Raw genomic sequence first — 25,013 nt, forward strand, 5'->3', positions numbered from 1 at the left:
TGTTTATAAACACTATTCCACAAGATGCTTGTGTCTTAAGTAAAAGAGTTGGACTTTGATTATCCTTGTGGGTCCCTTCCAAATCATGATATTCTATGTTTCTATGAAATATTTGATGAGACCTGCTGAGCCTAGGCAAGCTGTGCATCCACGTAGAAATGTTTCCAAGAAGTGAGTGTATTGAGCGGCTGTCCATTTGGGATGTGTATGAAATTCCTTATTTTGTTTCCCCAACACTTCATTTTTATGGCACTGCTTTCTACACCGCAATCCAAAGTGCATTATATAGACTATGTAACTAAATATTAATCGTAACTCTTACCACATAGCGAAAAGCACAATGCACTTATTTTTATTAAAGGAATATTAATTTCTGAGTATCTTGCCTGAGCTTTTCTCTCAGGGAAATTTATTAATAGGCTATTCACCAACAATCTTGGTAACCTGCTAGTTGTCTTGCATCTCTTCAGTAGATATAGTGCCTATTCCAGGGAGAGTTCTTCTCCAGTACGCTGTCCAAGTATGAAAGCCTTCCCTCCTGCTGGATGATGTGCTTTGTTGAAGAGGGAAGCAACCTGATTTGCAAATGCTGAAATTTGGTGACCTCTCAGGAGGTCATTGGTCCTTCTGAAACTGATCACAATGACATGTTTTTATTACAGATCATTATAACCATTTGGAGGCTTTTTTTGACCATCATCATAGTCTTGGATCTAAAAATATCAATTAAAATCGGAGTTTTAGCTTATAAAAGTGTTAGGAGATTAAATCATGTCCAATTTTAAGACAAATTGAAAAGGTGGGTACCACTACAAAAAAGAACAATACATTTAAGAGTAAGTTATTAAATATTAAAGTATAATTCTTAGGTGCTTTGCTCTGAATTACTTTCCCTAATTGTTTCTTCTTGTTCATCACTGTAGTACTTATAAATATTTTTTTCTTTTCTTTAGGCTGGTGGATGTCAATATGATCTTCTAAAACCATAAACATTTCTAATTAAAGACATAATATTGCTATTAATCTTAACAATCCTTTAAATTGTTCTCAGTTCATGAGTGTTCTGCTATTACCAGGAACATGGTTGTAAAGGCAGGGAACAAAATACAGAAGAAGGTTCTAGAATGCATAGGAAAAATCACCTCTTGCAGATAAATAGATTTGCTGTTGTAAAAGGTGTAATAAATTTTAAAGTAGACTTGGGCACCTCAATAGGACTACTAAATGTGTTTACATTTACAAGAACATGTAGGAAAATGTATGAGATGCAATTTCATTATTGTAATAGACTTCTTTGACCTCCTTATACATCTTAGGTCACTCCAATACGACACTATTTTACTGCTGATTGTTGCATATCTACTGTTCCAGGGACTTCCTAAAATTGTTATAAGGTGTAGAAGTAAAAGGTCTGTTACATTGCTTTCCACTGAACTACCATCCTATGTTGAATTTTTTGCTTTAGCAATGACCAGTTACTTGCCCTGTAATCTCAAAAGCCTATCTTGACAGAACAGACAATATTCCACGTATTTGGAAGGTGCTAAACAGAAGTATCTTCCTATGGATGTGTTCTATTAAGCCTTATTTCTAACTGTTCAGGACGTTGCTGTGATTCTCTACTAATCCATCTCAAGATGTGTCTAGGGATTTAATCTCAACTCTACAGTAACCCTATAGTAGTGCATACAGGTTAGAGCAGTGAAGTTGCCAGGCCTGGTCCTTTACTTGTTCGTTTGCCACACATGAGAACACCCCATTCCTTTCCATTCACACTGGTTACCTGTGTTTTGACACCCACCAGAACACAGCTGCCTGGAGCACTATGCCGATGCCAAGCACACGCCTTTAGTCCGTGACCAGAGGGGTTTGCTAATGTTCATCAGCCATGTGGGTGTTTAACCCAGGGCCATGTTGCTACTTGGAGTCCATATCCAGCGTGGAAAACAACCCATTCTTAGAATCATAGAAACATACAATTGTTAGGGTTGGAAAAGATATCTAAGATCAGGAAGTCCAACCATTAACCCAACTGCCACTAAATCACATCCCCAAGTACTACATCTACTCGTCCTTTTAAGTACCTCCAGAGATGGTGATTCCACCACTGCCCTGGGCACCCTGTTCCAATGCTTAACAACCCATTCAGTGAAGAAATTTTCCTTAATATCCAATATAAACCTCCCATGGTGCAACTCGAGGCTGTTTCTTCTGGTCCTATTGCTTTTTACCTTGGAGAAGTGACCAACCCTGAGCTGTCTACTACCTCCTTTCAGGTAATTGTAGAGAGCGGTAAAACCTTCTTCTAGGGCTTCCCAGCCTACTCGGCTGTCTACCTCTGTGCCTCTCACTATTGCCAGAGGAGCACTGCGATAAAGCAGGGGGCATTTGGGGAGTGTTACCAATTACCACTGCCTCACCTTGATATGGGCATGACTACACTTGCCAAGCACGAGCCAAGACCATTCTTTTTTCCCTAAGGAGAAAAAAAAATAAATTTTTTTTTCAGGGGGTAGACCTGCCTCACACACAACCCCTACCCCTTCACAGAGGTACCTCTGCTCTGATGTGAGCTGTTGACCTAAAGCCCCGAGTGCGGCACCGCCGAGAGGCCGCGGGGCTGGGGGGGCGGGGGCAGACAGCCGCCATGGCGGCGCGGCCATCGCCCCCTCGCCCGCCTCGCCCCGCCCGGCCGGCACCCTGCGGGCCGCGGCTCTGGGCGGTGGCCGGGGCGGAGGGAGAGGAGGGGCGGTGGCGGCCGGCGGCCGGAATCGTTTCCTGGGTAAGCGCAGCGGGCTGGGAAGCGTTTCCGGAAGGCTGGCCGCATCCCGCAGCGGCTTCGGGCGCCTCCGGGGCGGGCGGCGGAGCGGCGGGCAGGCAGGCAGGCAGGTGCGCTCCGCGGCGGGCAGGGCAGGGCAGGGCAGCGCAGCACGTCCCGCGGCAGAGCCCCGGTGCGCGGCCGCCCGCGGTGCCGCCGCTCCGCCCGGGCCGCTGCCCGTGCGACGGGCAGGAGGCCGGGGGAGGGTCCCGCCGCCCTTGCCTGGGGCGATTCCGGGGCATCCCGGTCTCGGGGGTGGGGAGCCGGGGCCGGGCTGCGGTCCGCTGCCTTTCCCCGGTGTGCGGGAGCGCTGCCGCTGCTACTGCAGAGCGCTGGCCGAGCCTGCGGCGAGCGTGGGCTCTGTTCCTGCGGGCGGTAAATAGCAGCGGCGGCCGGTCTTGTTCTGCTGGTGGTGGTGCGGTAAAAAAGGCTGAAAAGTGGCAAAAGTACCCGTAGAAGTACCTTTTTTTTTTTTTTTTTTTAATTACTAGAGTGAGCGAGTTGAGCTCTGTGATTAAATCGTACTCGAGGGTTGCACGCGGGGCTGCAAATGGGAGTGTGCAAAAAATACAGTCCTCGGAACAAAATGTGAACCCCACGAACGCGTCTTGGAAGTTGTCAGGAATTTGCTTGGGTCCCAAGGCAGCAACGGAGCTACTTTTCGTAGCGGCTAGAGAGACAGATAAAATGGAAAGTGTAACGGTTTGTATTTGTCCTTCATTGCTTTGCCTGCTTGTTTGCAATGTTTTATAGCTCTTGTCTGGGCTCCTGCTTGCTAGGGAGGGTAAGCGTACTTCTGGGCTTTAAACACAAAATAACTAAAACCAAGAAAAAACCCCAACTTTGCAGTGGGGATGCTCTGGTAGGCTTTGTGTGTTGTGGATGCTGTTGGTAGCTGTACATGGTAAATGGTATCTGCAGTCAGCTGTTCAGGGTAACAGTATCTGCTGCAAGTTTCAGTGCTTCACGGAAGATCTGCTGTGTTGTCCCAGAAGCTGCTGCTGAGCTGCTGCAGCTTTGCTGTGTCCTCTAGCTCGACGGTGTGCTCCTCCAGTTTGTTCTAGATCCTACATGTCGTCATCCTGCCGTCTCGTGCTCTAGTATTTTCTGAACGCCTGAATGAGTTTTCTGTCTTGGATTTAAAACTATTTTCTGCCGGCATAATTACATTTAGTTAAAATAAGAGTGCAGATGTCCTAGCATTTAAAGGAAGAGACATCCTCTTACGGTGACCTTGGGACAAAATCTTGGCTGATTAATTTCCTTGCCTGGAACAGTCATGTGGAGTGTGGATATTTTTGTTCTTCCTTTAAAGCAATAAGTGTGTGATGGAATACTTTTTGGCTTGTATTTTTGGGGTGGGTTTTTTTGTCATCTAAGGGAAATCAAGGTCTGGAGAAGACTCTTTGGGATAAAGAGTAATTTTATCCTGTGTTATGAAGTAAACATAACTGTTGTAACAAGGAAGATTCTTGGCTCTGAAGCAGTGCAAGTGAATGTGCCTTTCCCAGCAAGAGTCATCTAAATAGTAGATTAGAACTGTGGGAATCATTTGCTAGGAGAGGGAATGCGTGACTTGGAAACCTGAATTATTCTTCTTGTTTTTCAGTTCTGCAGCTAAGTTGGAAACCAGTGACAAAACTGGTCATTTTTGGTGTGGTGTTGAGTGGACTCTGCTGTGCCATTAGTCAGAAGGGATGGTGACTTCCTTAGGAAATGCCTGAGGAGCTTAGAAAGGGCTGCTGCAGGGTTTGAGCTGAAGAGAGTGGTGACTTCAGGAGCTAGTTAAGGGGGAATTTGAGTACTTGAGATTGCCTGCTGTGAGGATTTTTTAGCAGAGGTTGTGAAAATCTAAAGTGAACCTGGTAGTTGATAGGTAATGGTGAGCAATCGACTGATTACATCTCCGTCAGATAGCAAGCTTTGACACAGGATGTGCAGTCAGACTGAAACAAATCATCCACCCTGAAAACAAACTGTACTGTACATCCCTTTCTAGTGGGACACGAAGTCTTGCCTTTGTACCCTGCTGTGAGCAAGGAGTTCCATTACTGGGAACAGTAGAGCCAGGGATGTGCTGAGTGCATTGGCTGATCGCTGACCAAGTTGCTGCTGCCTTGCTGCTATGGAGAAAGTAAAGGTGATGGTGGAGTGTGTTAGGCCAGGACACAGGAAGGAGAGGTGGTGGAATGGGTGCAAGCTCCTGGGGAGTGCTTGGTAAGGCAAGGGTTCTCTCACCTGTGCCATGGGTGGGTCAGTGCAAATTGAGCCTGGAGAACAGCAGTGTCAATTATTCCAGAGAAGACAAGGAAAGCCTGGCTTGTTTAGCCTAGCAAATAAGGCTGAGATTGAATATGATTGCAGACTGCAAGTACAGCAGCGATATAAACACAAGAAAGGGAGAGAGGAGCTGTTTAAGCTAAAGAACAATGTTGGCATGAGAACAAATGGATATAAACCGGCACGAATAAATTTAAGCTGGAATTTACACATTTTCTTCCCTAAATGGGCTCAGGTTCTAGAACAACCTTAAAATGGGATAAATGGGAGCAAGTCGTTTAACTGGCTCTTGAGGATATGTTGAGGAAGTCTGTATTGTGTGCTTGGCTGTGGCAGTAGGAGAGGAGGCTTGGTGACTCAGGAAAAGCTTTTCTGTATGTCTGAGTTAACTGAATATAGATTTTATGTGTTAGTGTTTCTTATTTTTGAAATACGACCTTATAAAACCGCTATAAAAATTCCTGCTTTACAGTTTGTATCGCTACATGGTTGCAATGTGCTTAGTGGACACTTTCTGAAATGTTTTGCATGTTAGCTTTTTTTCCCCCCTCCAAAATAATGTGTCGTCTAACAACTGCATGTAATTGTGTAGAAAATCTTTTTCCTTTAAGTCCAAGCTGTACAAAAGGAGACTATGTTTGCATGTGTAAGATGCTTGATCTTATTAACTTCCAGATTAAAAAATGAATTGCAGTAATTTTCCCCCCCAAATAAAAAAGTAATTCATAAATCTTCTCAAAAAGGAGCTCTTGGGGGACTGTGTAGTAGACCCAGATAGTGTGAACTGAGACCAGTTCTCCAAGATATGCTGGGACTGGAAGACCGGAATTAAATGAAGTTAAAGCAAATTTGAAAACAAGTCTAGTTGAGGTAGTTGTGCATGGGATTTGTCTCATTTGTTGCCCTGCAGAATAGCTGAGATATCTGGCATGGTGGTTGCAGTAGTTGAACTTGTATGAAGTCTGTAGTTGGTTCGAAAAATACTCCGTGTGCAACATGGAATACAACCAGCTGCAGATGCTGTATAATGGGTACTGTGTCTGTCAGCAGTACCTGACCGCTTCTCACAGTGACCAGTATCCTAGCACCTCTGTGCCTGTTTCCTTGTCTCATCATGCTTGGACAGAGGACTAATCCGGACAGAGGACTAATCCATCCTGTCCCCAGAGATTTAAGGAGCAGAGTGTGATTTTTGGAAGGCTCTGTGTGGTGTCCTGCTTTAGTTTCCTAATTCTTTTTACCCTTCAGCCTGCTTTCTTTGTAATCTCTTGTCTCCTGCAATCTGTCTTTTTTTTTTTTTTTTTTTTTTTTTGTCTCCATGTAAGCAGGTGTTGAAGGAAAAATAAGAACAGTATGCCCTCATTCAAAACCTCCACTAGAGATACTCTCTGAACCTCTGGCTGTTCTCAGCTGTGTGTTACCAGAGTTGGGTGCAAGCTTTCCCTTCAAAACATTTGGTGGCTTTTGGTTCCAGATGCCTTTCTGGTCTGTGTGCAGCCTCCTGGGACCTTGTTGCAGCCTCTCTGGGCTTTAGCCAGGAGTGCTGCTTGTTTGTAGGTCTGCTTCTGGCTGTGAAAAGAATTCCTTCTTTCTGCTTGGCTTCCCCGGAATCCCTGCTGAGATTATTGTCTCTTTTACCACTTTCCATTCACCTGCAAGGGGTGTTACAGGTGGGAGGCTGTAGAGCTCTAGCAGAAGAATTTGAGGGAAGCATTGCGGAGAGTGCCCTGGGATTGCTAAGGAACACTGGTTTATCTGTGCCTCATCTGGGAGGTCCTGGTTGCTGAAGTCTATTGCCCAGGGTGTAAGAGCAGACCCTGCACCAAGGCGACTGGAAATGAATGTAGGAGTCTGCGCTGACAAAGACAACAGACACTTGGTCTCCATCACTCGCAGGACAGTGAGTTAACCTTCTGTAGTGGGTTTCTTTATGTCTTAAAAAGATAAAACTCGATTTAACTGGAGATCTAAGGACAGCCTCTATGTTCTGGCTTCCAATGTTAAAACCATTTTCTTTCTTTAACTGAAATGTGCTGAGCTTCAGTCTCTCCTGAAAATGTGTTATTTGTTTGGATAAGTATTTAGATTGTGATTTTTACTGCTGAACAAACCCTCCATCTGAATGTAACACTGATTAGTGCATTTTTAAAGTTATCTGCATACCAATTAGGATGATTAACTAGATGCAAATATGTGCCTTTATCAGTAGTCTTTGCTGCATTTGTTACTGAACACTGATCTCAGCTGAATGAAGTCTAGGAATTCATGAATGTAAACTACTAACTTGCGTAGTGGTGCATTAAAAGTAATACGTGATAGAGGGAGGTTTCCTAGAAAATAAAATATGCAAATTTTTCTTCTGATCTCAGTCCCAGATAGCCAGTGTCTGTAATTCTGGTTTGTTTTACCTTATGAATAGTGCTATGGCTGTAAAGTACTTTAAGCAAACTCTTCTCAGACTTGTATTTGGCAGTTTAATCTGTCAGACTTCACAATTTAAAAACCTCCACTAAAATCTCAGTGGTGTCCTCCTGTAGCTATGCCAAAATAGAGTTATAACTGAGTGATTTATTACTGCTTGGCTGTTCTTATTTTCTGGAGAAAACTTAAGGGGAATCTTTTTTTTCCTTTGTCTTCCTTGCTGGATTACATTGCACCCGAGATAATATACCCTGTCAGACAAAGTATCAGCTCTGTCTGCCTTTGGGAAAACCCTCCTGGAAGCACTAGTCATGCTTCACTACGATATGCTTTTAAGCAATTCTGCAGTGTGTTTAGTTGTTTTGTTCGTTTTTTGGAGGTTCGTTTTTGTTTGCCTTTAGTGCAAGTGCAGTTTAATTTTCAAAGGCGCCAAAAGGAACATTTCTAAAGTACTTCTGCAGATTTCAAGTGTAGATGATGTGTTTAGAAATAGCATTTGGGTTTAATGTTGGTGTTAAAATATGTTTCATGCAGTACTCTTAGTCACAACTGATTTTTTCCGTATGTCCATTAGCTAGTTACAGAGAGAGGTTTCCCGATGTAATTACTGCGTGTGAAGGACAGATTCCAAAGAGAAGGAAATTGACAGGCATTAAATGTTCCTTACCTTTATGAATTAACTTGTTTTAACAGAAGAAACTACCGCAAGCTTCATATATTTTGTTGTTGCCATCTGTTGTAGAAACTTGTATTTTCTTTGCAGTGTTCTCTGGGTAGGAAGCCCTCCAAACAGTTATTAAATGGCAGTCATTAGTGTGACTGATATTGGCACAAATTAGTTAAGACTTTATTGGAAACCTTGTAAATATAATTTCTCAGATGAGTTGAAGGGATATGCTGCAGGGTTCTTACAGGCCAGCTGCAGAACTCAGCAAATGAGGAGCTTGACATTAAGCCATCCTATGTGTTTAGTATAGAACTTCATTATAAGGAGGTGGAAGCAGTTGGGTAAATATGACAACTAGTTCATTGCTTTCGTGTTTACACTTGCCTTGTTAATTCTATTTGCAAAGAGGATTATTGTTAGGAAAAGATATTTCTTAGCAAGGTGTTGAATTGTATACCTATGGAGGACACTGTGCAGAGAACCAGCACGAAACATGAAAGGGAACTGCAAGGAAGAGAAATAAGGAGGAGGAATGCTCTCCCATGGAGAATTTGGCATTTGACAGATGAAATTGGGATTTAAATGTGGCATAATGGAAAGATAGTTTAATTAAGTTATTTAGATGAGTTGGAGATCTATATGAATAGGCCACAATCTATGAAGCAAGAACCTATTTACAGCAAGATTCGTCTGGAAGTAAATACAGCAGGGAGCCTGGGTGTTTGGGATGCATGTGGCTTTAAGAAAGCCTTCAGCGCTATGTGATGGTCTTGTCTCCTTGGCACCCTGCATGCCTCCTAAGTGAGCAGGAGAGGCAGGATCTCCGTGGGTTTTTGTTGGGTTTTTTTCCTCCCTGATACTCATCTGGGTGTGAAACCTTTGGGGAATGTGAGATCTTACCAGGTCAGGTACCCTGGTGGAGTGGCAGGTTGAGAAATAACTCATATTTTTTGAGTCCTGTGGGAGTCTGCTTGCCTTTTTCTTTTTTTTTTCCTTCTTTCCTTCCCTTTCTCTTTTTCCCACCATAATTCAAGAAAACAGTGAAGCAACAGAAGAACCATCAGTAAAGGGAGTGGTTTAACACAGTATATGAAAAGATATATGTACTCAAAAAAACAGGATTTTTTTTTTTTTATACAAGTTTGACATTCATTCCCTTAAAAAGGTCTCAAAATTAGGAAAAAATTTTGATGATACTTGTGTATTTGAAAAGAGAAACATTAGAAAAAACCCATGTTTTTAATTATTTGGTGTTTGCTTCTCGGAAAGGTTTGAGATCAGACTTATTGTTAGATAACTTTGTAGGGTGGTAAGATGACTAACAAAGGATATTGAAGTAACACAAAGTAGTGTTGGCTTTAAGCATGTGTTATTATTTAAGCATGTGCAAGAGCTGCTAGCAAACCATGCTTAATTATGTAGGTGTGTTTTAACCTTATTTTTATAATCTTTGCATGCTGTTATGTCAGCATTGACATGTGTAAATTTTTCAGTGAAATATCCTGTATATTTCCCTTTGCAAGTATGAATTTAAGCATGGGTAAAAATGATGATTCTATACCTGCCAAAATATAGGAAGCTTTCTGGTAGAGGCATATGGGCATTTAGGGACCAGTAATTCTTTTTTGAAAACCAATATAGATATGTCCTAATGTGATAAAGATGGTGCTGTTTGTTGGGGAAACAGTTTAAGTGTTCCCTGGGAAGTTTGGCTTTGCACCCTAACAGCATGTCAATATTATGATGCCCTTGCACTGAAGTGTAACTCTTGATGGCAGACCACAGAAAATTCAGGTATTCTCAGTGAGGGTCTGTGTGGGGAAGGGGATCAAGAGGGGCAATTGGGAGACTCTGGTGGATGTCAGTGAGGCTTGATGCCAAGGAAGTCCTGAAGTTACGGGATCCTCAGAGCATTGTTAAAGGTTTGTTCCTCAGGCAGGAGTCACTTTTCTGTTGTATTCTATCTTGCTTTGGGCTAAAATCAGCCAGCATGTGTTGCATGTTGATTCAGAAATAGTCTCCATGCTCTGGTTTTGGCCAGCCAGTGTGTAGCAACATATACAATGAAGTGATGTGGTTCTACTTGCTCATTTTTAGGCAGAAAAAAGGGGAATCCCTCAGTGCTTCTCTGGTCCAACCAGCAAGTTAGGAGGTGGTGCTCGTTTTCCCTCCTTTCCAATGCCTTTCCAATGTGTGTACACATTTTACAGGGATGGGAACAGCTGACAGGCAGGATATGGCAAGGTACATCCCTAAATTTGCTGTTTCCCTGGTAGCAGAGGCTCTGGTGACCCTTGTAGCCTCAGAGATGGGGCAGCTGAGAGCTGTCACTATCCTTGCCTTGGAGTAACCCTGAGGCTTTACTGAGCAGTCTACCCTGCCAGTCTCCGGAGAGGCCCCGGAGTTGGCGGCTGGCTGCCTGCCATCCTGCAGCACAGCGCCTGGCTGTGCTGCTGCCAAACCTGCAGGTCGGAGTGCTGGCTGGGCAGAAAACATTTTATGGGATTTATCCAAAATAAATATCTAATTTTGCATGGGTGAGGCTGAAATTCTTCAGCTGCACCTCCTGCCAGAGCAGAAGAGAAACCCTTCCTCACAATGATTTTCTAAGCTTTTGCACATATGCGAGGTAAAGATATTATTTTCCTAAATTTAAAATTTGGATCCTCCTTCCTTGAGTTGAGATGGATGTCTAGATCTATGCTGCTTTGAAAGCCTGTTTGAAGACATGTAACCCAAACTTCTCTGAACCTCCCCCAAAAGGCTCACATTGAGGCATTTAGCTGATTTTTTTGCTTCTGCTATGTGCTTCTACGTAATCCTTGAAGTGTAAATATAGAGCTGGAAAAAACAGCACTTGATCTGGTATCCCAGCTTGCACTAGGACTTAAATTAGGAAATAGGAGCTTCTGCTATAAATCAGAAATTTGAGTTTGTAACTCCTTAATTTTTGGCCTGATAAATCCTATTACTCCTAGAAAGCTGTTAAGGTTCATGTCTGTAAGTCCCAAGGTTGCTTTAAATCCATGGGTTAAGTAACACATATGCAAAGGTTTAAAATAAGACTGTCAGCCCACACAACATGCTGGCCGTAAAACCAAGCCTGGACAGTGTGGAGCTGATTCAGGACATGCTGATCCAACTTCAAACTTAACTAGTGTTGAGCTTTAGCTTCTGCTGCCTATACTTTTGCTGTGGTACAGAGATGGAAAATTCACAGGTTGCTGATATTTGTGCTACTGTCATTAGCTCTCCCAGACTAATGGGATGGATACTTTTTGCACAGTGTTGTCAGGCTGTCCTAGAAAACTCTTGCTTGGCACACAGCGTATGTCCAGAGTTTTCCTAGAGCACTCTTGCTTGGCACATGGAGTGAGCATGTCCTGAGTTTTTCCTGCTGCTGAGTGCAAATACTCAGTATCTTCCTCAAGCAGCCAGTGTTCAGGCAGGGAACTGGGCTTTCCCCATTCTCGAGTCGTTCTTTGAGCTGAGATTGCAAGCAAATATTTTTAACATGGGTAGGTGCAATGTGCTGTTATGGCAGGATGTGAATCCTCCTCGCACAAGGTGAGCTTGAAATGAGGTGTTGAAATTCTAGATCCATGAGGTAGAGGATGAAACTGAATTTGAAGAGATTTTAAAAACTGACAGAGGAGATGCTCTAAGGACACACATACCCTGCAATTCCAAAATGAAGATAGATACTGGTGCTCCCAAAGGCTGGCTCAGGAAAGGCACCTGCCAGAGGGCTCAGGTGGAAGCAGGAACGAGTACATAAACAGATGAAGAGGAATTTTAATGACACAGAGGAGCTAGATGATGAGATTGGCTGCAAAATGCAACAGTAAAATAAGCCTAAATCATTTGCATGGAGTTAGGCACTAACCTTGATATAAAACTCCTCTGTGGAGCAGTGGGGAGGCATAGTCTGTGCTAAGTACAATATAAATGCATTTAAAAATGTTTTCTAGGTTTTATTCTTTTCTCCCCTCATCTGTTTTAAGGACAGACCAGGGTTTATCCTGTAAGATTCTAAGTACCCAAATTTGAGAATAATTGCGTTTTGTTTTGCAGAAACTGGAGTTTCCACGTGGGAGTTTCATGCACAAGCTATGTTCCTTTGCATTTTCTTGGCTATTGTTAATGTGGTAGTGTCTGTAGCTTTTATTATCTCTAATTCAGAAGCATAAGCTACCTCAAATGCTTTCACAGCACAACAGGGAGTTTTAATAGGCTGTGAGAGACCCTGTGCAAATCTTGTCAAGTGGCCACAGCTGGTTGGTAAAAATGGATGATTAAAAACTAGTGTTTTCCAAAGGCTTGTAAGTTGAGTGTGACAGGCTCATTGATTAGCCATGTTTCTACCTCTCTCAGAAGCTGTGGGTGAAAGAACCTTTTCTTTGGAACAGAGCAGTGCACACATGAACGCTTGACTCTTGTGGAGCTAATACTTTCTTACTTCAGATGGTATTTGCACACCATACAGGAAATGGTAGTAAAATTATTAGTACTTTTGAAATGGGTGTTGTCGCGGTTTTTAGCCATAACTAGAAAGCAACACAATATCTTGATAAAATGTTTCAATTTGAAGCAAAGGACTTTGAATTCCAGAGAAGCTCGCAATTTTACAAGATGAAGTAATGCAGCTGAAGTAGATTGGTTTTACTGAGTGTCTGCTGAGGTTTGCCAGTGAAACGACAGTGTGGGTTTGATACCCTCTGATGGGGAGCAAGTATTAAAAAAAAAAGGCAGCTCTACTGGGAAGTCTAAGTCTAGTGCTGTTATCTTAAGGGCCACCAGGAATGGCTTCAGAAACTGAGCTTACTTTAGAACAGCAGCTTATTGTCAGAATCAAGATCAGGAAGTTCACTTCTTGCTTCTGAAGAGAAGTAGTGTTAGGAGGCTTTAAGAGCTCATTTCCTTCATTTGCTCTATGCTTTTTCATGCTATAATAATATCTGTGTTTAAAACAACCTTTTTCTTAAAACATTTATCTTCAAAGATAAAAGCAAAGTATTTGTAATGTTAGCATGGGATTGGCAGCTTTTAGTTAGATGCTCTGAGTACAGAGTTAAGAAATAGCGTGCCTACAGGCATTTTTAGATCTGCTGGTTTTCCTGTTGTCACATGGTTTTCTCCACATTAATACAACTTTTGATAATTGCTCCCTTGACCCAGTTACTCTTTTTGTACTTTCCTTTCCACATCCAGTCAGGCAAGCATGAACATTTCATGTATGTTAGAAATGAGAAGTTTTGTCTTCAGAAATGAATCACAGGGGAAGGGGAGGAGGGAGAACAGCAAGTCTTGTGGTTTTTTTCCTGCATTCTAAATGAAATTGCGTAGGTAGATGCTGTGTTTAGGTCGTACCGCACTGATGGGGTTTCCCCCCAAATACTGATTGTGATAGTTGAGTTTCTTAAACTGTATTAATTTTTTGAACTAAAAACTTTGGATGCAAGTTGCCTGTTAGCAGTGATTGTGTTGCCAAAGGAGGTCTGTTGATGCCACCACTCAGGCAAGTGGCATGTTTTGGACTTTACTCCTGTGAGATGGTAATTGACTGCTGGCCCATATTATAAGGGCAGAAGAAGGTATTAAAAAGAAGAAAAGGTGTTTTTTAAAAGGAGGAGTAATTACCATCTTATTTTTCTGAGTAGGGCCATTGGTAATACAAAAGAAACTAGTCAATTCTTTTTTTTTTTGTTTGTTTTGTTTTTTGAGGATAAAAATAGGAGCTAGGGGTGATGATAGCATACCAGACACTTCGAGGTTGCTTTTATCACAGATGATCTGTTTTCCTGAATATTCACAGGTAATCATTATCACTTGGGTCCTTCTGTCTTTGTCTAGAGGAAACAAATCTTGCTTTTAGCCTCCATCCTGGTTTTGTGCAAATCATTAATTGCTCTTCTGTTTGTTAAACTGCAGCCAACCATCAGATGTGGAATCATATTATTATTATTAAGGAACTCTGATGCTTTAATTACATGTGTGCCACACTTCCTAGTGCTATAAAAGGGAAGTTACACACTGCCTGTGCATCCAGGCAGGCATAGTGGGAATAGTACTTGGGATCTTTCTGTGTGAATTTTTGAGCGACTGTTATTAAGACTGTCATGTGTATGTAACCTTTCAGCATGCAGAGCATAAATTGCTGCTCCAAATAAACTTAGAATGTGTAAGCAGTAGAGCTTTGCTCTGATGAATTAATTCTCATGCTCTCAGATAGCAAAATTGGTTGAAATTTGGTGGCTTAATTTCACGTCACTGACCCCTTTGTACAAACATATACTTGTTATCTCAGTACAGCAGTGCGGGATTTCTGAGGATGAGCACTGCAAGCCGCCAACTGAGCTGAAAGGTCTCATGTGTCCCTTCCCCAGCATGGAGTGACTTAACACCTCCTCTCAAGGCCTGTGACACAATTGTGCTTGTCTGCAATTAGTTGCTTGACTAATTTCCAGTGTTGGTGGTTACTGGTGGTTACAGAGATAGCAATGCTGTTGCTCTATACTAGGTATTCTATAAAGAACAGAAATTAATAGGTATATTTTGTTGCATAAAATGTGGATTTCCTTGAGGTGCCTTTTCGTATTGGCAGGGAAAACACGAACTTCGATTTTTTCCTTCTCAGCAGACTGCTACTTCTTGGAGTAAGTGAAACAGAAGCTGTAGGAAAAGCTGTTATTTTCTTGGGTGACTAAACATATTTTATATTCTCCATATTGAATCATAGAATGGCGCGGGTTGGAAGGGACCTTAAAGCTCATCTTGTTCCAACTCCCCTGCCATGGGCAGGGACACCTTTCACTAGAGCTGGTTACTCAGAGCCCCATCCAACCTGGCCTTGAACACTGCCAGGGATGGGGCATTCACAGGTTCTTTGGACAACCTGTTCCAGTGCCTCACCACCCTCACAGTAGAGAATTTCTTCCTAATACCTACTCTAAACCTACTCTCTTTTGACTTGAAGCCATTTCCTGCTTTCCTGTCGCTATATCCTCTTTCTCCATCTTTCTTGTAGACTCTGTGAAAGAGAACTTCATGGTGTTTTAAACCTCTGCTCTGAGCAATGAAGTATTGTGTTTTCATTCTTTGCATATTTCTTGATTTGGCTCTAATAGAATATAAACATGTGTAAAAGTTATTTTTTGAAATGGTAACAGCCCTGGTGTGTTTGAACCACTGTGTGTTTACAGAAGAAACAGTCAGTCTGTTAAGTTTTAAAACAGATATTAAAGGAAAGAATGGTTAAAGCCATGTATGGAAAATGGGACAAAATGCAGCGTAAGTTAATCTGTTGGTAGACTATGTCAGAGTAAATGATCCTTTATATTCTTTTTCCTACCTTAAAATGTGAGTTAGGAAAAATATTTTTATTTCATCTGGTCTTTAATAAAACATTTGTTGTAGCAGTTGTTAGAGTTACAAAGCAGTTAAGGATTGTACTAAAGGGGAAACAATAGAGGAGCAAAGGAGACGCCTAGGTTGGGGAAGACTAGGGGTGGGATATTGCCACAAAAAATTTGTCAACCAGAAGTTAGGAATGCTCAAAACGTGCGTTAATCTTGCTGGTATTAAGTAAGATGTTGCAGATATGCAGATGTATCTAACCATTATACAGAAGAAGTAGAGCCATTATACTGTGTACTGTGGCGGTCTTGTCTAGGAAGAAATGAATCATTTTGATAATGAGAAGTGAGAAAGATAATTTGAAATCCAACTTGGTATAATAAGGCTCCTTGTTCTGAACACAAGCATTGGCTTTACCCCACATAGTACCCAGCATTTTGGGGGGACATGCTTTGGGATTTCTTGTCCCTTGCTTTATCTGGTCTTTCCCTGCCTCCTTTCCATTTCTGCCTCAGTTTGCCTGTTTTTGATCTCACCTTTTCTTTCTGAAGTTGTACAGTACTCTTCTTTGTGCTCATAGCTCTGGAAAAGCTAATTGAAACAGATTTTGCTAATTGTCTTTGGAAGTGGCACAAAGGATGACTGGACTGGCTTTCTCAGCCAGGGGAAAGGGAAAAATGCTCTATAATTCCTGGGCTTTGAACTGCTTGTGGCTATATGGTTTCCCAAACAGTGGTTGCAGTTTCCTATTTGGCTGCTAGGAGGTGAATTCCAAAAGCTTCAGTAGAGTTCTGGTTTTTCTTGCTGCAAAAGCTTTGGCAAGGACTTCACTGCATACATAATTGTAATAGTGTGTTAAATACAGAGAGTTGCATAATATGTTTCTATTTTATAAATACTATCATTATCTGAATTTATAAAGTTCATAGTCATGTTGTGTGTGACCTGAAACCCCCCAGGTCTGGGGCTTAGTTTGTATGTGTTAAAAATTGCCTGTGTTAAAAATACCAAAGGACATCTCCTCTCCGTGATCTTTTGAAATGTCAGTGTAGCCTTACTGTGGGTAAGTGATTTGTATCTTTGAACATAGTGCTGGAGAAGGATGAGCAGACCTAGGAGCAGTGCTAGGAGTTGCCTGCTCTCAGCTGTCCCCACTTCATGGTATGTAAGTTAGGGGCTGCCATCTCCAACCCATGAAGACAGGGAGTGATGGTCCAAGCAGTGTCTCTTCTTGTTCCTTGCAGACCTGCATGGCAAATCAAGACAGCTCTGTAAGGTCAACAGAGAAGATGATAGAGCAAGAATGAGGGTTGACCTCTCTAAATACTCTACTGTATTTAGAATCTTTATGGCAGCAATTCAAGTTTTTATGTAGAGAGTCAGTGGTGAACCTTTTATACAGGTGGTACAATCTATCCCGTGTTAGACTCAAATAACAGTGTAGAAAAGAAGCTTTTCCTCTCTAAAGGAAAACATTTGCCACCCTTGTAACTGATAGGTGGTATGTTAATTGTAAGTAACCCATTGGAATTGGCGCAAGTAAGGTAAGATGGACTGTGAGGAGAAGTGCTAACTTTGGGTCACTCATGGTCAGGAGTTAAACATGGCATTATGCAGTCTTAATTCTGTAAAAGATGTTGTTTCCAAAATTCCTAAAAAACCTTTGGATCTAAATAGTTTGGGATGCTGCTATTAAGTTGTGGCAGGGATTTTGATGTTCTGGGAAAACATTTTTACCTACCAGGAAAATACGTGTTCATTTCGCTTAGCAATATGTGGCTCCTTTGGCTTTGCTTTTGCGTTTTAGGCAGTACTTTAATGTCTTCATTAGTTTGATTTTGGCCTACTTGTGCTAGTAGAATAGATGTGCTGAAGTACTTCCCTCTGATATAAGTGGGGCCTGAATCACGGTTGAAAGCCATGTCACTTTGTTTGTAGGAAATTATGCCTTCTCTCTCCCCAGGTTGGACGTTGGGTCTTGACATTGGGTCATTTGCGCGCTGAAGAGTGCAGAGACAGCTTCGCTCTTACTTGGAGTATCTGGCTCTGAGCACTTTGGCTTTAGGCTGGCAGTGTCCAACCACCAGCCAAGCTGGAGCGTGTTTTTGATGTTCTTTCCTGGCAGACAGTGAGACCTTTGTAGTTTCAGGATTGTTTTTCAGATATATGCTTTTAGTCCTAGCAGTTCAACTGGTACTTTTAAAAAATTGGTATATAAACCAAAACTACTTATCTGATGAGAGGGAACTGGAGTTTGAATCAGATTGGTGAAGTTTTGAGATCAAGATATTCTTTAATTAAAAACTTTCTCTTAAATTTTGCTATAAAGCATAATTTTTTCTATAGAGCAGCTGCAAAACACAAGGTAACATTGCCCTAAGCTAAAGATTTATTGACTTTGCTTTTTTCCTTTCCTCCACTTCTAAAACAATCTGCAATATATTGTGAAGTAGGGTAGCTGTGTTTGGACTCAAAAGTGTTTAGCAATGCCTAACTGACTGCAGTGGGTTTGATACAAAGCAGCATTCAAAAAATGCACGGCTTTGTGTTGAAGGCAGGAGCACAGCAGCAGACATTTACTAATGGGTTTTGTACATGATGCAACGGGAGTAGGGTCGGGGAAGCTGTGGCACAGAGCAGAGGAGCTGTAAGCACATGTACTGTTTGATGCTTCAGTCTGCTGTGGTGGGTTGGACCATAAACATCTCTCCCTGTTTCCCTTTTTGTGTTTTGCTCCCTGCCAAGGCAGATGTAAACTTGCAGTGTTATTTGAGGTTTCTCTGTACAGACCTACCTTTTGGCTGCAATTAGGGCAGAACACCTCCCTCCCCGATGGGTAACCTGTAGTAGCATTGCTCATGTCCCTGTGTGACCAGAGAGAAAGATTAACAAACACTTTCCTGATGTAAAACTTTCCCCCAGGTTGAAATGGATAGGAAAGTTCATTGTGGCTGATTAGTTCTAATTTCCCCCCCTGCCCCAAGCAGGGAGGGAAATTATTTAATTTAAATAATTAAAGGTTGCTGTTAAATTCACCTCATTCTCTATTAGGCCTTCCTGGTCATATTAAACTGCCTAATTCAAGCAGTGTTTTTAGTGTTGGTAGAGGAAAGCATTATATTTAGAGAACACTTTATTGTGGAACAATTTTAAAATTATATGGAAACATAGTATTTAACGACTAGTAAGATGGTTTGTGTTGCAAGACATGAGAACAAAGGAGTTATGAATGTTGCGTATCTGCCATGAAGGTGCCTGCCTTCAGTTCCTGCATAACCATTTGTGCTTAATCATGAAAGGATCTGTCTACATTGGCAGTGCTGGGGAATTTAACACATGCTCTAATGTCTAGTTTATGTAAGGATTCCTGCATATTTCAAATATTTGGTAACTGCGCTTACGTGTTTTGGGGGAAAAAGTGGAGGGACATATCTTGAGTAATATTTTTCAGTTGGTAGTAAAATAGTTACACATCTATCTTTTCTTACCGAGTCATAGATTTGATATGTAGGTGCCCTTAAGGGCTTTCCATAGCCCCTGGGGAAATTTCTCCACCTGGATTCTTAGCACTGTTGTTAAAGTGCCAGCTGCAAGCTAGAGTTTGGTCATGTAAATGATAACTAGCGTGGTAAATACATCTACAGGGATTGTGTGACATCCAGGAATTGGCAGGAGGGAAATTCCTCTGGCTGGTTGTTGGCTTACTTGCAGGTCAACTCTTCTTTTGTTACGGATAGTTATGTGAAGAAAAGACTTGGAGTGAGTGCCAGGCTATTTCTTCTTGAAAGACTAGTCAACAGATTGTTTAAGAATTTACAAACAGCAGGAATTAGCAGCCTAGCAGCCTAAGCTGTCACAGGCTTTGAATAGCATGTGCTTGGGAGCATTTTTCCTTTGCCTTGTCAGGACAGCTACATTTTACAATGGTCATTATGCTCCTGGCAGGGTTTGCAAACACATCCAGTTGTGTTTGGCCCGACTCCCGTTGCTGCGGTGTTTTGTTTTTCCAGAGTGCTACAGTTCAACACCTTTTCTCAATCTGGCTTTACCACGGCATGGAAACAAGAAAGGCTTGCATAGAAAATCACTGTCTAGACCCTGACTGATGTTACTTATGTGTTTCATCATCCCCTTCTCCCAGCATGGGTCTTTTTTGGCCACCGAGGTAGGGAAAGCCCACCAGCTCAATGGAACACGAGAGGCAGCGCTGTAATGGAGAAGTTTTCGCTGGTGCTGAGAGGACTTCTTTTCTGAAGTTACCTAATGCCCTGAAATATGTGCAGTTAGAAGTTCAGCCAAAGTTGTGATACATCAGTACATTTCAGTGAAAACCACAAAGTGTTCATGGCTAAGGATACCTTTCATGAACTTCCTGTTCAGCTCTTTAAAACCATTAATATTGAGGTATTCTGTTCCAACTCCTTTCTCATTGTAAAAGTTCTTTTTTTAAGAAACGTTTTTATGCCTTGAAAGCTGCACTCTTAATTTTAAATGAACTTAAGAGTTCTTTTAAGACAGGTTGAAAGAAAAGGCAAAATTTCATTTTGGTTTTAATTTTTTTCTATTCCATTTCTTTTCAGACTCCCTGCACTTCCGAAGATTTAAGGCAGAGAAGCTGGAGGAGGTTGTAAGTGAAGGTTTGGGGATTAGATGTGAGTACAGCCATCCCATCTGCAGGGATACAAGAAAGGTGCTGCTGTTAGCTCTTCCAAAAGCTAGTTGTTGAATCCAGGAGAAATCTCTTGAAAACCTTCAAAGACCCATTCAGACTAAATGTTGTGTGTAATTTTAGATTCATGCTCTTTTTCAAGAGCTTCAAGCCCACATCACTGAGCGCGGGCGAAAAGAGTATGTGGAGAAGTCAAAGGAAGAATAACACGCATCTCACTGCAGCCAGCTGCACTCTGACTTGGTGTTACCTCTTACTGTTATGAAAAACAGCGTGTGGCATCCTTGGTTGTAAAAGCTGGTTGTGGAGGAGGGCTGCATCTTGCTTGGTGTTTCTAGATGAGGATGTGCATGTTGAATGATTAAAAGAACAATTTGGGAAAGATGTTGCTTATGTGACTTCAGTGTTGTGCAGTGTTGGGGTAGTTGTGGTTTATGTGTCTCTGATGTGAGGGTGGTAATGGCCTTCTTAACTCAAGTAGAAGCTGTATACCTCAGTACTTCAGAGCTTCTTTTGACAGTTAAGATAAAAGATACACACTGTGGTTAATGAAGGAATAGTGATGATAGGAAAAAAGCACTATCAGACACTGTTTTAACAGCTGTGGTTTCTATGATAAAGACAAATCCCTTCACATAAAACAAACTGCAGTTTAGGAATTAAGTCTGTTTTGAATATAAATTTATATTTAAATTCTGAGAGGAAGTTTTCTTCTGTCTCCCTGAAGCTCTGCAAAATCCCTTGAGGGGGAAGGGAGGGAGTGCTTAGAAAGCCATTTTTGATATTAAATTGCTTCTGAAAAGGTAGGCTCATCAAACCCTGAATTTGGGGTTTGGAAGTTAGTGTTCACAGGGTGGGAAAACCTTTATTGAAGAGCAGCTGATTCCAGAGGTCAGCTGACCTGAAGTACCCTTTGTGCCCTGACATCAGTCCCTGTCCCCATTCCCCTGCTGAAGGAGGGGCTGGTGGGATCCTGCCTCCCCAGCTGGGGGCTGACTGCTCTGTACGGCCACTGGCACTGCTGCAGCCCCTCTGTGGAGTTCCCTGGCCAGTGTACTGTGAAGCTGAACAAATTCCAGTGCTAGCCAAGCCTGTAATCAGTTAGGTACAAGGTGAAAAGAAGAAGGAGGAGAACCAAAAAGTGATAGCTGGGTGTGAAATATCACCAGGCCTTCATTAATGGATATATGATTCACAGCTACTCAGCATCTTCGTGTGTGTGTGCAAGGTGGGCAAGGCTTCCATCACAAGTGCTGCAAAGGCTAACTTGGTTGTATCCCTACCTCTAAACATTCTTGGCACATTTGTGGGCGTCCTCTGCTTCTAAAATAATGGTTTCTGTGTCTCTGCTCTATCTGGTGCAGATGTTTACCTCCCCCTTGCCCCCAAGAGCCTCTAGTGTAAATGTTTAGTCTAAACCTGATTTATTCAGGTCCTTTAACTTGGTACTTCTGTGGCATGAACAGTTTTATACAGTGTTCTGAGAAGTTGTGAACTCCTGTCACAGTTTGTACTCAGCACACTTTTTTTTGAAGAAGATGATAAATGTGAAGAGCGTGAATTAGAGTTCAGAAACTCTCCTCCTGCTGTGTTCAGTATGAGACGGGAAACCAAAATCTGAAGGGAAAAGCTGTTGTTATGGCAGCAAAAAAATTTTTTAATTTAGACTTGCTATTCAGATGTCGCTTTCATGTTTCCTATTTCAATCTTGAAAGAAATCTGTGTATTATGTAATGAAATAAATGACTTTTTAATAAGCATATAACTAGTATCTCCCAAAACTCTGTAATTTAGGCACTTATGTGAATAATAGTACATGATATATAATAGTATGTTGCCTTCTATTTTCCAAACTCTATTAGAAAGGGTAATGATGCACAAATGTATAACTTCATTAGGTTTTTATATGTAGTACTTTGCAGCCCACTTTATGCAGATATCTTTATTTGTATTGCAGTGCAATTGAATCATTGGCATAATCTTCTGAGCAGTTAGGCTGCCCAATTATGATTGCAGTGAGTCTGCAGAGATTAATGAAAATAACAACTTCTCTAGGTTTTAGTTTTCTTTCCATTGAACAAAGTATGCTGGAAGGAACAGTTGGGGAAAAATAATCTGGTTTTTACTTACTGGGTTAGTATATGGCATGTGTCTGAATGGAAGCATTGGCTCTTAGCATCTGCAGAAGACAGCTGCCTCATGGCTGGGGCCCTCCTTTGAGAGGCTGAGCTCTGACATCTTCATGCCAGGGTGTTTGTTAGTGGTTCCAGTTCCCTCCACTTTACCTGCAGAGTTGCTGTGTAAGGGGGACTTTCACTCCAGTGTAATGGAGAGAGTAAACTTCCACACTGTTTCTGGAGAGGACTAACAAGGCTCCTCAGGAGTGTGTTTGGCCTGGGATCCATGAGCATCTTGTGTCCTTGCAGTGGGTGGGATTGCAGGAAAGTTAAAATGTTCTCATTTTGAGTGCCTTTTTCCCCCGTTATTCCCCACCTTTTCTTTTTTTTCTTTTGCTTTCCCTCCTTCTAGTGTGTTGCCCACAGTGAAATATTGTATGCAGTGATGTATAATTTGCCACAGAAGTCACATATGTTTTCCCATTGGTGTCCTGCTTGTGTTTGCATCACTTTGCTTTTTGCAGAAACATCCTTTCATTATAGCTGAAGCATAGATTTTGTGCTCAGGCTGTATATCAGACTTCCTTATATTTCTTTCTTTGTTTCAGGCTGTGTAAAAGTCCAGACACCCAAATGACATCCTGAAAATACCAAAAAGCCTCTGGCTATTCTGGAAGAATTTAAATTGAATTCCTATTTTCATCTGGAGACCACTAATCATAGGCTTATGTGATGAGCAACTCCATTGTATGTTTGAGTACAGATAGCTGTTGGGAACTGGCCTCTTGATACATGCACTGCTCCCTTCAAGGCTTTATTTTGCTTTGATCTCAAGTGGTCGCCTTCGATATACATGTGAAGCTTATAGATCTGGACAAGCCATCTTTTTCTGCAAGCTGTTACCTGAAGTGAAGTGATTGGTCTCCCAGAGAGTAAAACCTTCCAGAGCCCAAAGGTGAATGTAGAGCAGAGCAGCAAGCAGTGAAATGTGTCTTTTATGACTGGAGTCGATGAGTTTGGAGGGGGAATAGTGGAGGATTTTCAGTTGCATCTCCTTCGGTGATGGCAGTCATATCTTCCAACGAGGCAGACTTGTTAAGTGTTGGTATTTCCCTTGTCTGTGGGGACAGGTAGGAAAAAAGGAAGGAAATTACAAGCTGCATGTCTGTTAGTATTTTACAGTGATTATATGTGTGCAGCTCCATCATTGGCATGGCACTCCTGTAGCTCCATTACTGAATATTCCATCCATCACTGGGATTTATTAAAACACAGTTTGGTGGATAGTTGGGTGGTAACTGTTGAGCTTTTGCCCAAACACGGAGAGGCTTTCCTCATGTTTAAGGACTTAATCTCGTGATACTGGTACCAGGAGAGTGAGAGAATCTGGCCCTCATCTTCTGTTTGGGTAGAGATGGTGTCTGGGTCTTCAGTAGGTGGAGAAAGTGAGTGGTCTTGTACAGATTAGAATGGGTTACTTTTCCTGGGACCATGTCTTGGGCCAAAGGGACTTTCAAAAGGAGACTCTGAGGAGAAGATAAAATTTGGATGAGTTGGAAGAGGTTACCCACTGGAGGAGCTAACATCCTGGAAAAGCAATGACTGGGACAACACTACAGGTTGCTTTCCTAGAATAGAAATGAAGATAGTGTAACAAATCTCGATGGTCTCCAAGAACCACTTAATTAACTCTGAACACCAGAAAAATGTAATCACAGGTTTTTTTGCTTACAGAATGGCAGAAAAAGGCTTAAAACTTATCTTTTTCAGCTGGAAAGAAATTCTTCTGGACTTGTTTTGAGGGCAGCAAGATACCTTAATCTTAGGGACGTTGATTTATTTAAGCTTCAAGCTAGGACATTTTTTCTCCGAAAAAATAGATCTTTACTCATGCTAAATATATGCTTCTTGAGGTGAATGGGTTGAAAAGTCTTTAGCAGCACAGGCAGTACTGAGAAAATCATTAAGAAATGTATATGTTCCCAGATGCTGAGCATGCAATTTCTGAAACAATTTAAACTTTGCACGATTTATGGAGGGTGTTCTGTTGTTTGTATTATGTGTGGAGCGATGAGGAAGAGGGCAGCTCTGTGGCTGGGATAGATGTCTGACAAATCTCCAGATGGAAAATGCACCGAAGTGTCATTTTAGTCAATATTCTAGAACTATGGAATAGGTAGGTCTAAGATCAGAAAACATTCAAAGGAGAGCTACTTTTCCTTCTGGAGAGGTAGCCAGCTCTGCAGAAGTTAAGCATTTCTCTGAGTGGCCCTTGCGTACTGTTCGTGTGGAGCTGTCCTTCCTGCTTGCTTGAGGATCAGTGTCCAGGGCCTTATGGCTTTCTGTAGAGTTGTCTTTGTGTACCTCAGATCTTTTTGTCTCTTGGCACTGTTTGGTTGGTGCTCTCTTGTTTTCCCAAGCAGGTGTGCTTTGCATGGGTGGTAGCCAGGAAAGGCAGAGAGGAGATTATAGGGCAAGTAGAATCATGGAGTCATTGGATGTTTTGGATTGGATTGGAAGGGATCTTTAGAGACCATCTGGTCCAAGAACCCCACTGCTGTGAGCAGGGACATCTTATTGTGTGTTAGACCAGACCTCCATCCAACCAGACCTTGAACATTTATTTACAGGGATGGGGTTTTGTCGCGGGTTCGGTTTGTAACCGGGCGGAAACACCAATTTAGT

The 25,013-nt window shown here is 42.0% G+C and overlaps 1 protein-coding gene across 8 annotated transcripts in view; it reads left to right on the plus strand.

Moving 5' to 3' along the window:
- The first annotated feature begins 2,760 nt into the window (after nt 1-2,760).
- The window catches only part of APBB2 (amyloid beta precursor protein binding family B member 2), a 170,444-nt gene continuing 148,191 nt past the window's right edge, over nt 2,761-25,013 (plus strand). For 3 of the 8 annotated variants that reach the window (XM_042053824.1, XM_042053829.1, XM_042053830.1), the window contains exons 1-2: nt 2,789-2,889; nt 20,123-20,194. The gene's annotated coding sequence lies outside the window, so the exon portion shown is untranslated. The other 5 variants (XM_042053835.1, XM_042053828.1, XM_042053826.1 and 2 more) reach the window with 4 other exon arrangements.

This window comes from Corvus kubaryi, unplaced genomic scaffold (genome assembly GCF_017639235.1).
Source record: "Corvus kubaryi isolate FWS band 111438036 unplaced genomic scaffold, C.kubaryi_AGA036_p1.0 split1-131, whole genome shotgun sequence".
Classification (NCBI taxonomy): Eukaryota; Metazoa; Chordata; class Aves; order Passeriformes; family Corvidae; genus Corvus; species Corvus kubaryi.